The following is a 13,132-nucleotide window of genomic DNA, read 5'->3' on the forward strand; positions in this document are numbered from 1 at the left end:
TAGGAGGCTGAGGTGGGCAGACCACGAGGTCAGGAGATCGAGACCATCTTGGCTAACACAGTGAAACCCTGTCTCTACTAAAAACACAAAAAATTAGCCGGCCATGGTGGCGGGCGCCTGTAGTCCCAGCTACTCAGGAGGCTGAGGCAAGAGAATGGCGTGAACCTGGGAGGCGCAGTTTGCAGTGAGCTGAGATCACGCCACTGCACTCCAGCCTGGGCAACAGAGCGAGACTCCGTCTCAAAATAATAATAATAAATAAATAAATGGGAGCTGAACAATAAGAACACATAGATACAGGGAGAGGAACAACACACACTGTGGCCTGTCAAGGGGATGGAGAAAGAGGATAAACAGCTAATGCATGCAGGGCTTAATACCTAGGTGATGGGTTGACAGGTGCAGCAAACCACCATGGCAAATGTTTACCTATGTAACAAACCTGCATGACCTGCACGAGTATCCTGGAACCTAAAATTAAATTAAATTAAATTTTTAAAGATATGCTTCTGAGTGACCATTGGGTCAAGAAATAAACTAATAAAGACATGAAAAAAATTGAAACAGATGAATGCAAATCTAAGTACAGCATATGAAAACTTACGGATACAGCAAAAACAGTGCTAAGAGGGAATTTTACATCAAAAAATGCTTACATTAAAATAAAATAGTGGGAGTGTTCAAATAAACAATCTAGTGATGTACTTACACAAACTAGAAAGCAAGAAAAAATAAATCCTAAAATTAGCAGAAGAAGAAATAATAAGGATCAGATCAGAACAAAATAACATAGAGGCCCCTCAGAAAATGAAGACGCATCAATGAAACAAAAAATTGGTGTTTGAGGAGATAAACAAAGTAAGTACACTGTTAGCTAGAATAACCAAGGGAAAAAAAAGACAAGACCAAAATATATAAAATGACAAACAAAAACGGAGACATTGCAACTGATACCACTGAAATACAAATGAACGTCAGAGATTATTATGAACAATTATACAATTAAAAATTAGAAAACTTAAAAGAAATAGATGAATTCCTGGAAACATACACCTACCAAGACTGGATCAGAAAGAAAAAGAAAACCTGAACAAACAAATAAAGAGTAATAATATTGATTAGGTAATAAAAAGTCTCCCAACAAAGAGAATCCCAGGATTGGATGGGTTCACCGCAGAATTCTACCAAACACACAAAGAAGAACTAATGCCAATTCTCCTCAAACCGTTTCAAAAAATTTAAGAGGGAATTCTCCACAATTCATTATACAAACCAGCATTACCTTGATATAAAACCAGGCTAGGATGCAACAAAAAAAGAAAACTATAGGCAAATTTCCATGATGAACAAAGATGCAGAAATCGTCAACAAAATACTACCAAATCAAATCTAATAACACATCTAAAAGATAATATACCATGATCAAGTGGAATGTATTCCGGGGGTGCAAGTATAGTTCAACATATGCAAATTCAAGAAAAATGATACATCAAATCAATAGAATGAAAGACAAAAATTATGTGATCATCTCAACAGATTTAGAAAAAGCATTTGAAATAATTCAACACTCCATGACAAAAGCTCTCAACAAACTAGGCATAGAAGGAACATATCTCAACATAATATAGGTTATATATAATAAAACTACAGCTAACAATATATTCAATGAGGAAAAGCTCAAAGACTTTCTTCTAAGAACTAGAACAAGACAAGGATGCTCACTTTCACCACTCCTACTCAACATAGTACTAGAAGACCTAGCCAGCACATTTAGGCAACAGATAGAAATAAAAGGCATCCAAATTGGAAATTGGGGAGTCAAATTTTTCCTGTTTCCAGAGGACATTATCGTACATCTAAAAACCCTGAGCCCTCTAACAACAACAACAACAACTCTTAGATCTGATAAATAAATTTAATTAATAGACCATAAAGTCAATATAAAAAATCGATAGTGTTTCTATACACCAATAACGAACTTGCTGAAAAAAAAAAAATCAGAAGTCCCATTTGCAATAACTACAAAAAATACCTAATAATATGTATAACCAAGCATGTGAAAGACCTCCCCAGGAAAAACTATGAAAACCTACTGAAAGAAGTTGAAGAGGTCAAAAACAAATGAAAAGATATCCCAAGCTCATGGATTGGAAGAATTACCATCATTAAAGTCACCATGCTACCCAAAGAAATCCACAGATTAAATGTAATCCTTATAAAAATGCCAGTCATTTTTCAGAAAAATAGAAAAAAAATTTCTAGAATTTGTATGGAACCAAGACAAAGCCCAAATAGCCAAAGCAATTCTCAGCAAAAAGAACAAAGTTGTAGACATACATTATCTGACAACAAAATATATTAATTACTAATCTATGGTAACCAAAACAGCATTGTACTGGCATAAAAACAGATATATTGATCAATGGAACAGAGTAGAGGGCCTAGATACAAATCTATGCATTTACAACCAACTTATTTTTGACAGAGGTGTCTCCCATTTAAAAAGGGGGAGTCTCTTGAATAAATGTTGCTTGCAGTACTGGATATCCATATGCAGAAGAAAAGAATGAAACTTGATCTGTATCTCTCCCTATATAAAACATCAATTAAAAAATAAAAATATAAATGTTAAGTCCTGAATCTATAAAACTAGTAGAAAAATACATTGGACAAATGCTTCAGGACATTGGTCTTGGCAAAGAGTTTTTGTCAAAAGAACAGTCAACTAGATTAAAAAAAATAGACACATGGGACTACATCAAGGTAAAAACCATTTTGTGTAGCAAATGAAATAATTAAAGTGAAAAGACAACATACCAAATCAGAAAAAAAATTTTGCAAACTTTCCATCTGACAAGGTATTAATAAGCAAAATCTATAAGAAATTCAAACAACTCAGTTGGAAAAAATATTTAATTTAATAAAAAATAGTAAAATATCTAAATAATCATTTCTCTAAAGAAGACATACAAATGGCCAACAGGTACATATAAAAATGTTCAACATCACTAATCTCCAGGGAAATGCAAATCAAAACCACAATGAGATATCATGTCACCCCAGTTAAAGTGGCTATCATCAAAAAGACAAAAAATAATGAATGCTGTCTAGCATAAAGAGAAAAGGGAACAGGTATACACTGTTGATGGAAATACAAATGAATACAGCCATTATGGCAAACAGTATGAGTTTCATCCAAAAACTAAAAATATACCTACAATATAACCTGCAATTCCACTGTTGGGTATTTATCCAAAGGCAAGAAAATCAGTATATCAAAAATATACCTATACCCACATGTTTAATGAAGCTCTGTTCATAATAGCTAAGATATGGAATCAACCTAAATGTCTATCAACAGTTGAAGGTATTTAGAAAATGTGCCTTATATGCGCAATGGAATACTATTCAGCCATAAAAAGAATATCATTAAGGACACCATGGATGAGCCTGGAGGACATTATCTTATGTAAAATAAGTAGGGCAGAGAAAAAGAAGTACCACATTTTCTTACACAACTATAGGAGCTAAAAATTTTTTGAGCTAATTAAAGTAGAAAGTAAAATTGTAGATGTTAGAAGCTGAGAAGTATAGGCAGGAGGGAAGATGGAGAGAGGCAAGTTAACAGATACAAAATTAATGCTACATAGGAGAAATGAGTTGCGGTGTTCCACAGCACTGTAGGGTAAATATGATTAACTATAATTTATTGTATATTTTCAAAAAGCTGAAAAAGAAGATTTTGAATGTTTACAATACAGGAAAATGGTAAACATTTGAGGTGATGAATATGTTAATTACTCTGATTTGATCATTATATACATATCAAAATATCACTTTTTCCATAAATATGTACAAATATTACATATAAACTAAAAATGAATTTTTTAAAAAGAAGTAAGAAGTGGTCCCTTTTAGGAGGTGATTAGGTCACAAGGACTTCTTTCTCATGAATGAGATTAAGGCCTTTATAGAGCTGGTTTCACAAAATGTATGTCTTTTTTTGCCCAACACTTTCATCATGTGAGAACACAGCATTCTTTCTCTCTGAAGAATGTGGCAATAAGGTGTCAGCTTGGAGGTAGGAACTGGGCCCTTGCTGAACATGAGACCTGTCAGTGCCCTGATTTTGGACTCAGCCTCCAGAAGTAAGAGAAATAAAATACTGTTCTTCATAAATTACTCAGTTTGTGGTATTTAGTTATAGCAACACAAATGGAATAAGACAAGGAATAAACTATACAAATAAGAAAATAGTTAACAAGTTGATTCTCAAATTTATGAAATGGCAAAGACCTGAAACAGCCAATATAATTCTTAAAATAAGACCAAATTTGGAGAGTGGTATCTGGTTTCAAAACCTACTAGAAAACTATGGTCATTAAGGCAGCATGGTGTTAGCATTAAGATAGATAAATAGAGCAATGGAATACAATAGAGCATTTCTAGACTCACATATAATCACTCAATCAATTTTCCACAGAAGTGACAACGTAATTCAGTGTGGAAAGCAGGGACTTTTCAAGGTGCTGAAACAACCAGATATCCATATACAGAAATATTAACCTCAATTCCTACCTTATATCACAAAGAATAGTTGATTCAAGATGAACAATCAACTTAAACATAAAAGCTAAGACTAACGTTTCTAAAGAAAAACATAGAATATTTTTACAACTTAAGCAAAGATTTTTAAGCAAATTACAAAAAAGCACTAAACATAAACAAAAAAAGATAAATGATACTTCATCAAAATTAAAAATATCTGCTCATCAAAAAATACATTACCTAACTAGTAATGCAAATTACAGACTTGGAGATAATACTTGCAATGCACATATCGAACAAAGGACTCAACCAGAATATTTAAAAAAATAAAATCTTTCTGTAATTAGACTATAAAAAGAAAAGAAAACTGATTAAAATGAGCTAAACACTTGAATAGATACTTCACAAAAGAAAATATGTGAGTGCAAGTTTTTATATTCTACATCTCTCACTTATTCTTGCTGAACCTGATCTTAGCCCTCTTGAATGCTACCAGTCCCTTGATCATTTGTTTCTTCCTGAATCCATTAATCCCTTGATTCCTTACTCAAACACAAACCCAACCCCCCAAAAATATGTGAATGGATAATTAGCATGTGAGAAGATCTTCAGCATCAAGAGTCATCAGGAAAAAGCAAATATGGTCACAATTGGATACTAGTTCACATATTCAAGAATGACTAAAATTAAAAACATTGACAACACAAAATGTTGGTAAAGATATGGAGCACCTAGAACCCTTATAATACGGCTCATGAAAGTGAAAAATGCTACAATCACTTTGGGAAACAATTTACCAGTTTCATTTATATACCTTTTGTCCCATCAATGGCCACCTCTTAAAATAAGGAAATACGTTCAATCATATAAGAACAGAATTGTAAAGTAAAACTGAACTGAGATATTATCTGCCATAAAATTATAACACATTTATTCCACAAAACAATGGGAAAATAGTTACTTTCATATAAATCTGGGGGAACGTGTAAAATTCTCTCCTATGGGGGAGAATTTGGTACTATAAATCAAAATTTCAAATGTGTGTGTCTGCTTCTGGGAATTTATCCCACTGATCGTGCACATAAGACACACATCAAAAAACATATGTGCAAAGTTATTTTCTTCAGGATTGCTTGTAATAGCCAAAGACTGAAAACAAGTCAGTGTCCATCCATGGTGGATGGGTAAAATTAGTCATAATTCACCCACACAATAGAATATAGTCCTGATATTAAGAAATGATAAGGAAAATCCCTATGGACTGCAATGAACCCGAGGACATAGTAAGTGAAAAATACAAACTACAGAGCAATTTATATATTATGTTATCTTTTGTGTAAAATGGGAGTAAGTTTACTTGTATTGGCATTAAAAAAATATTGAAATGACATACACAAAAAAAAACTACTAAAAGTAATGTCCCATGTTGGGTGTGAAGGTGCTAAAACATGATGGATGAGAACAGGAATGGAAAGCAAGAACTCTACATATTCATTTGTATAAAGTGTTGATTTTTGAACTATGTGACTCCATTACCTATTCAAACATTAAATTGAGGAAAAAGAAAAAAAGGATAAAAGACCCAAACATTAGCTTTGGCTAGAAAAATTCCATATCTATGAAAAATAGGAGAAGGAAACTAGATTGATTAAAAGATATAGTCAATAGCAAAATAATAAAAGTGTTATGTACAGATACTTCATTCAACGATGTTTGGCAATTAACAGATGAGAAATAGTGAAATGATAATTAATAAGGATGATAAAATGAAACACAATCTTTGAAACATAGGTAAGTACTTGCTTATATGAAAGCATGTTAAAAAGAAAGGAATAAGAAAAAATATATAGAATCTGAATGAAGTCAGGAGATAAATGTAGGAGGATGGTCTCTTAGGGCTCAAGAGAAGGTGAGGGAAAGTATATAGATTAAAGAGAAGTACAAGCAGGAAGAATGTGAAAATGGATACATACAAAATGACATTATTAGGTCAAGATGACGTAAATTAAAACAAATTTTCTCTGTGCTGAATAAAGAAATATTTGAAATCATCAGCTTGAAGGATGGAAGAAGAAAATGGGATTTAGCGTGTGAGGAAGGATGACTGTTGTGATGTGTGAGCCAAAGAGAAGATGAGACATGTGAAATAGGATTCTTGAACTTTGGTAAACGCTAAGATTTAACTCAAGCACAGAAAGTTGGACTAGACTACGCTTGAACAAAAACTCAACAGTTTTAGGATGACATTCTAAACAATATTCCAGAAAAGAAGTGGAGAAGTGAAAGTGGTTTGCATGTGTTAAGTCCCTTACAACCTGAAAGATGGGTACTATTATCCAAATTCTAAGGTGAGGAAATTGAAACTCAGAGTGAATAAGAAATTTTTCTACAGACACTCTTCTAGAAAGTGGTGGCATCAGAATTCAAACAAATTCCAAAACCCATGTGCTGCTTATCACCAAGCCTGGTACATAAAAGACGTTCACTGGGTACTTTTTAAATGACTAAAACCTCTTAGAAATATAAATTACAAATTATGGAAGTAAACACCAGTGGAAATTGGGCAGCCAGGATTAGCAAACAGTGAGAGGTAATGCAAAAGTAATTTGATTTGCTAAAGAGGAAAACATGCAGATATCATTACTACAACTTTCATTAAATATTCAGTGACATTTTAAATTTCTATTAGGACTACAAAATGCTATCATAAAGTTAGTTATATTTAGAAAATAAGCTGTGAAATCCACACCAAAACTCTTCCCAAAATAAAAATATATGTTGCCTTAAGAATTGAAGATTTTTATACCTCTGCTGAACCTATGAAATAAAAATTATTTGCATATGCAATCGGATAACTCCTAGGTCTAGATACTACAAGGAATTTTGTTTCTAGCAATTAGAGAGGATAACAACTGTTTTCATGATCCCATTAAAAACAGAAAATATTGGGCATTTACTTAGTTGATATCACACATACTTACATGTACATTGAAAAAATATAATTATAAACAATTATACACACACAGATACACACACCCATAGACAAACCCACGCATATGTATGTGAATAAACACACACAAGCATCTGGAGCATATGAAGCATCAAAATAAATGTTGTTCACTTAGGGGTCTTTCAGGCTACACCTGCACAGAAACATAACAATTATACTTAGTAAATTAAGTTTCATATGCACACTAACTTAAACTCTTCAACTGATACCTGAAAAATTGAGCCAAACCTTTAAGATTTCTCTGGGATAAAATTGGACACTGTCATGAAAGTCCATTGTGTTATATTACAAACATGTCTGCAACAGTTCAAAGAATAAGTACAGCACACTTCACATCATCAATGGACCATAAGAATAAGGAATATGGACAGAGAAGACCCACAGTCCCTAACATTAACTTCTAAAAGTTATCCTCCACAGGTTTTGCATATTCTACTCTCTGATTACAAGATTAGAGAATTTTTTAGTTTGTTTGACTTATGCCAGTAGCAGAGGAGACATAGTCCCTCTCTATTCACATGTTACATCATGAATACATTTGGTCACTAGAAATATATACCAAAGCATATATTACTCCAAGGCTTGATGGCTGGTTCAGGTACATAAAATGACCAGAAATGAGAGGGGTAGTCTCTTAAAATCTTTCGTCATTAACTCAGTATTAATTCTTAAGGAGTAAACTGTAGCAAATAAAGGACAATTTCTTACTCAAACAATCATTATTCATGCATGCAAAGGGATACAAACCAGTACTTGGAAATAACAGCAGGGATATAAAGTAAAATTCTCAAAGTTCAGTAGACACCCTTGGAATAGGATGGAAAACTAGAAGGAATCAGAATTTACTGAAAAGATTTCCCCCACAATATGGCACAGTGAGAAGAGAATAAACCAAAACATAAAGAAAAGACAAGAAATATTCAAAATTCCATTTTCATTTTATGCACATTAACACATAGCTTTTCCAAGCTTTTCAGGGGAGAGTTCTCTTCAGATTTAATTTTTCTTTTTAGGAGTCACAGTTCTGAACATAAACATACATCATATAAAATTAAGAGACCAGAAGTTCGTAAAACTTCATTAGAAGAAAAATAAACTTGAAGATGAAATTAAGCTTTGCTTAGGGACATGACATTTGAGAACACAGAGAGAAATTGTTTCATAAGAATCAGAATAAGCTACTAGATATTTTTGCTAATGTTTACTTTATCTTTGAGATATTTTGAAATTAAAGATTTGTCCTTAAAGTGTTTTAATAGTTTGATTTAGTAATAGGCAATAATTGAATCTAAATAGTCAAAACTATCTTTGATGAAGCAATTAAACATGTGACTCTAAAGGACAGAATTATAAAACCTTTGTATTTTAGTGAATTATGATCAGATCCTTCAATATAGAAATCTTATTGCTACTATGTCACTTTGTCAATACAAGTATATTGTTTCTAGATTATGTCTACTATGCCTAATATCATAAATTACACTAAATTTTTCTCCTTGATAATGATACATATTAAAATATGCTTTAAACTTCAATTAACAGAAGGATATTTGTAATGGATTTTGTCTCAAGTAATTAATGGGCACAATATTAAAGTAAAATTGTATTTTCGTAAGTTAAACTTGCTTTTTAGTTAAAGATATATGAGATAATATCACAAAATATAAGACCTGGACTATTATTTCATACTTCTATGACTTTTCTATTTCAACTTTGCATTTTGTTATATAAATTCTCAGCAATATGTCTTTTCAAATATCCTCATAATCAGTTATTTCAGTACATTTACATGGCAACCTATTTACATGGAATATATTTATTGGCATTTGAATATATTGTTGAAATCATCATATTCTGAAACTTTAGCTTTACTACTAACATTGATTTTTGATGAATTCCAAAACTGTTTAATTTTCTAATGACAAAAAATCTTTTATGAACCAGACCTTTATCCAGGTACACTAAAGTGTACTTTGTATAAAAAAATGCATCTTTTACAAAGTGGAATTAACTATCCAGGTGGACAGCTGGACCACAGCAGGGTACATTACTGTGGGAGGAGGGAGAATTTTGATCATTGAAACTGGGCTAATTGCCCTATGTTTATATAAAACTGGAAAAATGCAGGATCTCCATGTTTATTATGGTAAATGAAAAACACTCAAGCAGTCAAGCTTCAGGGAATTCAATTTATCTACACACTTCAAAGGCTAAATCAACTATGATGAGCTCTAAAAATACGGAGCAAAAAATGACAAATAAAATATTGTCATAATAAATGCTTTTTATAATTTCTTTTAAAATATCCGTTGGTAGACAAAAATATTCTAATCTTCAAATGATGTTCCAGTGATTTATTGATCTGGTTATATAAAGATTTGCTTTAGAAATATTAAAGTGTGAAGTGAATAACTATTGCCAATCCATATTATATGATAGTTATTCACTAATATGAAAAACAAAACTATCCTATACCTAATTATGTGAAATGGAAAATGTGCAAAGAGAAACCAGAGACTTCAGTCCAAATCCAAAGCACAGAAGAAAACAAATATTTGTATGATTTTCTTTCAAAGAAAAATGAAAAGCAGTGGAAATCGCTGACTCTGATTAGAAGAAAAGCAATTTAGGCAAAAATGTGTCATCTTTCTATGTTACACAAAGTATTAAAAATAACTGTATCTCTGTATTCTGTTGTAAAATTGATAAACCTTTAAAAATGCCCTTGTGTATTCAGAAATTCTTTTCTGAATGCCAAATGAAAATAAAATTCCAGTATCTAGTGCCAAGTAATTAAGGTGTCTTCAGAGTCCAAAGTAATACAATTTAATCCTTTTAACTTTACTAGTGACATATGAATGCAATACACTTGTATAAAATACTCTTTTACCATATATCCACTTGAGATATGATCTTCCTAATTCTTAAATGTATTTTTTAGTTTTCTCCCTGTCAGCAATTTCACAATAATGGCTAAGGGCTGAATATTATCTACCACAGAAATACAGCGCTTTTTCATTCATTTACAACTAGTAATAAGAGTAATCCCTCATCATTACATTCATCAGATTAATCAGCACTTATCAAAATAATTTCATCATTCTGCTATGCCTCTTATTATCTTGAAAGAGAGAAATGACCAGTTGAGCAGCGAAAAAACTGTAGTTGAATCGTTAACAATGCAAGAGGATGGTCAAGGAGGGCAAATAAAAACAATAGGGCATGGTGATGGAGAGAAGGAGCAGTTTTTAAAAACCTGTACGTGAATGTTCATAATAGTTATTTGTGATTGCCAGAACCTGAAAAAAACCCAGTGTCCTTCAACAGGTAAGTGATTAAGCAAAAGGTGTACAAAAAAGAATAAACTGTTGATACACATCATAACTAGATAAATCTCCAGGGAAATATGCTGAATAAAAAATCCAATCCCAAAGGTTATATTCTGTAAATTTCATTTATGGAGGTGGGATGGGAGGGAGGTGAGTATAGTTATAAAAAGGAAGCATAAGGAATCTTCATGGTGATTGAACTGTTCTGTATCTTGACTGTGGTGGTGAACACAAAAATCTACACGTGTGATAAAACTGCATAGAACTAAATATACACATGGGCATGCACATACAAATGAATATATGTAAAACTGGTGAAAGCGGAACAAAATTTTTGGTTCATATTAACGTCAATATCTTGATTGTGCTATTGCACATGCTTTTGCAAGATGTTACCATGGGGGAAACTGGGTAAAGAGTACACAGGATCTTTTTATTATTTCTTCCAACTGCTTGTACATCTAAAATTATTCCAAAATAAGTTTTTTAAATGTGTGGGAAAGGAAAGCAAAGTGCATAATTCAGGCTTTTTAATTATACTGCCTGATTTTAGCTCTCATTTCTAATCGAAGTATAGAAGTATCAGAAATTAAAGTATTTCACTTTAATTTTTAACCAAGGTGAGATTACACTATTAGATAATAGCTGTAAAAAATATAAACTTGAATTTGAAAAAGTTTTAATTATTCGAAGTGGTTTCACATCAGAAATTTTCTTGAAAATATTGGATGTTAAGTCAATGAGTACTGTTGTTGTTATTGTTAATGAGTATTCAGTGAAAGTTAGCAAGACGCTGGCCATGAATTATCTCATTCTTAGAGAAAACCTATGAGATAAGTGTTGCTCTTATCCACATTTTATAGATGAAAAAACTGAGGTTCTGAAAAGCTGAGTAATTCATTCAAGGTTATCAGGTAATAAGTGGCAGATTCAAAACTGTGACCTAGGTCTCTCTGACTCTGCATCTGGTTCTCTTAACTACTAGACTTTAATGTCACTTCTATGCTTTACTCACTGGAAGACTTCTAAAGAAAACCATTGTTCTTTTTTATTTTTTTTTTTTTATTTTTTATTTTTTTTTTTTTTTCACAAGAAAATCTCATTTACTCCAAACATTGCAGACAGGCAAGAGAAAATAAATAAGTTGTGACCAGATCGCCCAATTGACATTTGCTGATTCAGGCACCTCTCACTGACACAAAGGTCAGAAAGAATATATGGGGCACGGTTTCCTTGCAGAAGAGGTGGGAAATCCCTTTGTAGGCAAACCTTGGCTTCTGTAAGAAATAGCAGAGCCAGAGTGGGCATGTCAACTATATGCCATTGTGCGCTTAGCCGGTCAAATCACTTCTGGGCTCTGTGTGTTTGGTCTGCTACAGCTGCTTTAGGGAGCTGTGGTAGATGCTTTTTGTATCTTTTTTTTTTTTTTTTTTTTTTTTATTATTATACTTTAGGGTTTTAGGGTACATGTGCACAATGTGCAGGTTTGTTACATATGTATCCATGTGCCATGTTGATTTCCTGCACCCATTAACTCGTCATTTAGCATTAGGTGTATCTCCTAATGCTGTCCCTCCCCCCTCCCCCCACCCCACAACAGTCCCCGGAGCGTGATGTTCCCCTTCCTGTGTCCATGAGTTCTCATTGTTCAATTCCCACCTATGAGTGAGAACATGCGGTGTTTGGTTTTTTGTCCTTGCAATAGTTTACTGAGAATGAGTATAGAAAGCATAAAAATATAATGACACAGTAAGGCAAAAAGATAATTTTGTCAGATGCTCGCCAATTTTGTGTTCTATCTTATAAATATTCAAATATGGATTGGGTTAATGACAATACATTTTATAATAGAAAATCTGTTAGCATCAAATTCATAACTATAACACTGAAGAAAGCCAAAAGATAATCAGATGAAAACATAAAAGATAACAATATCAGTTACCAAATTAAATACAGGTGATGTTTCAAAATGAACTATTACCTGAAAGCAAGACACCAGTTTTTTGTTATTGCAAGAATGAAACAGTTAGTAGAACCACAAAAAAATTCAATTGCCTTTCAGCTGAGTTTAGTTATGCTGTAGTCTCTAGTTTGGAATTAATCTTTGAGCTTTTGAAAAATTAATATGTAATGAGAATATTGCTTACATTCACAAGTATGAAAATAAGATGTTTCCTTTAAAGGCACCTAAATCAGTTTCTAATACACTTATTTAATATTGGGCTTTATTTCTTTTGCTTACTGG

Source organism: Symphalangus syndactylus, chromosome X, assembly GCF_028878055.3.
Source record: "Symphalangus syndactylus isolate Jambi chromosome X, NHGRI_mSymSyn1-v2.1_pri, whole genome shotgun sequence".
NCBI lineage: Eukaryota > Metazoa > Chordata > Mammalia > Primates > Hylobatidae > Symphalangus > Symphalangus syndactylus.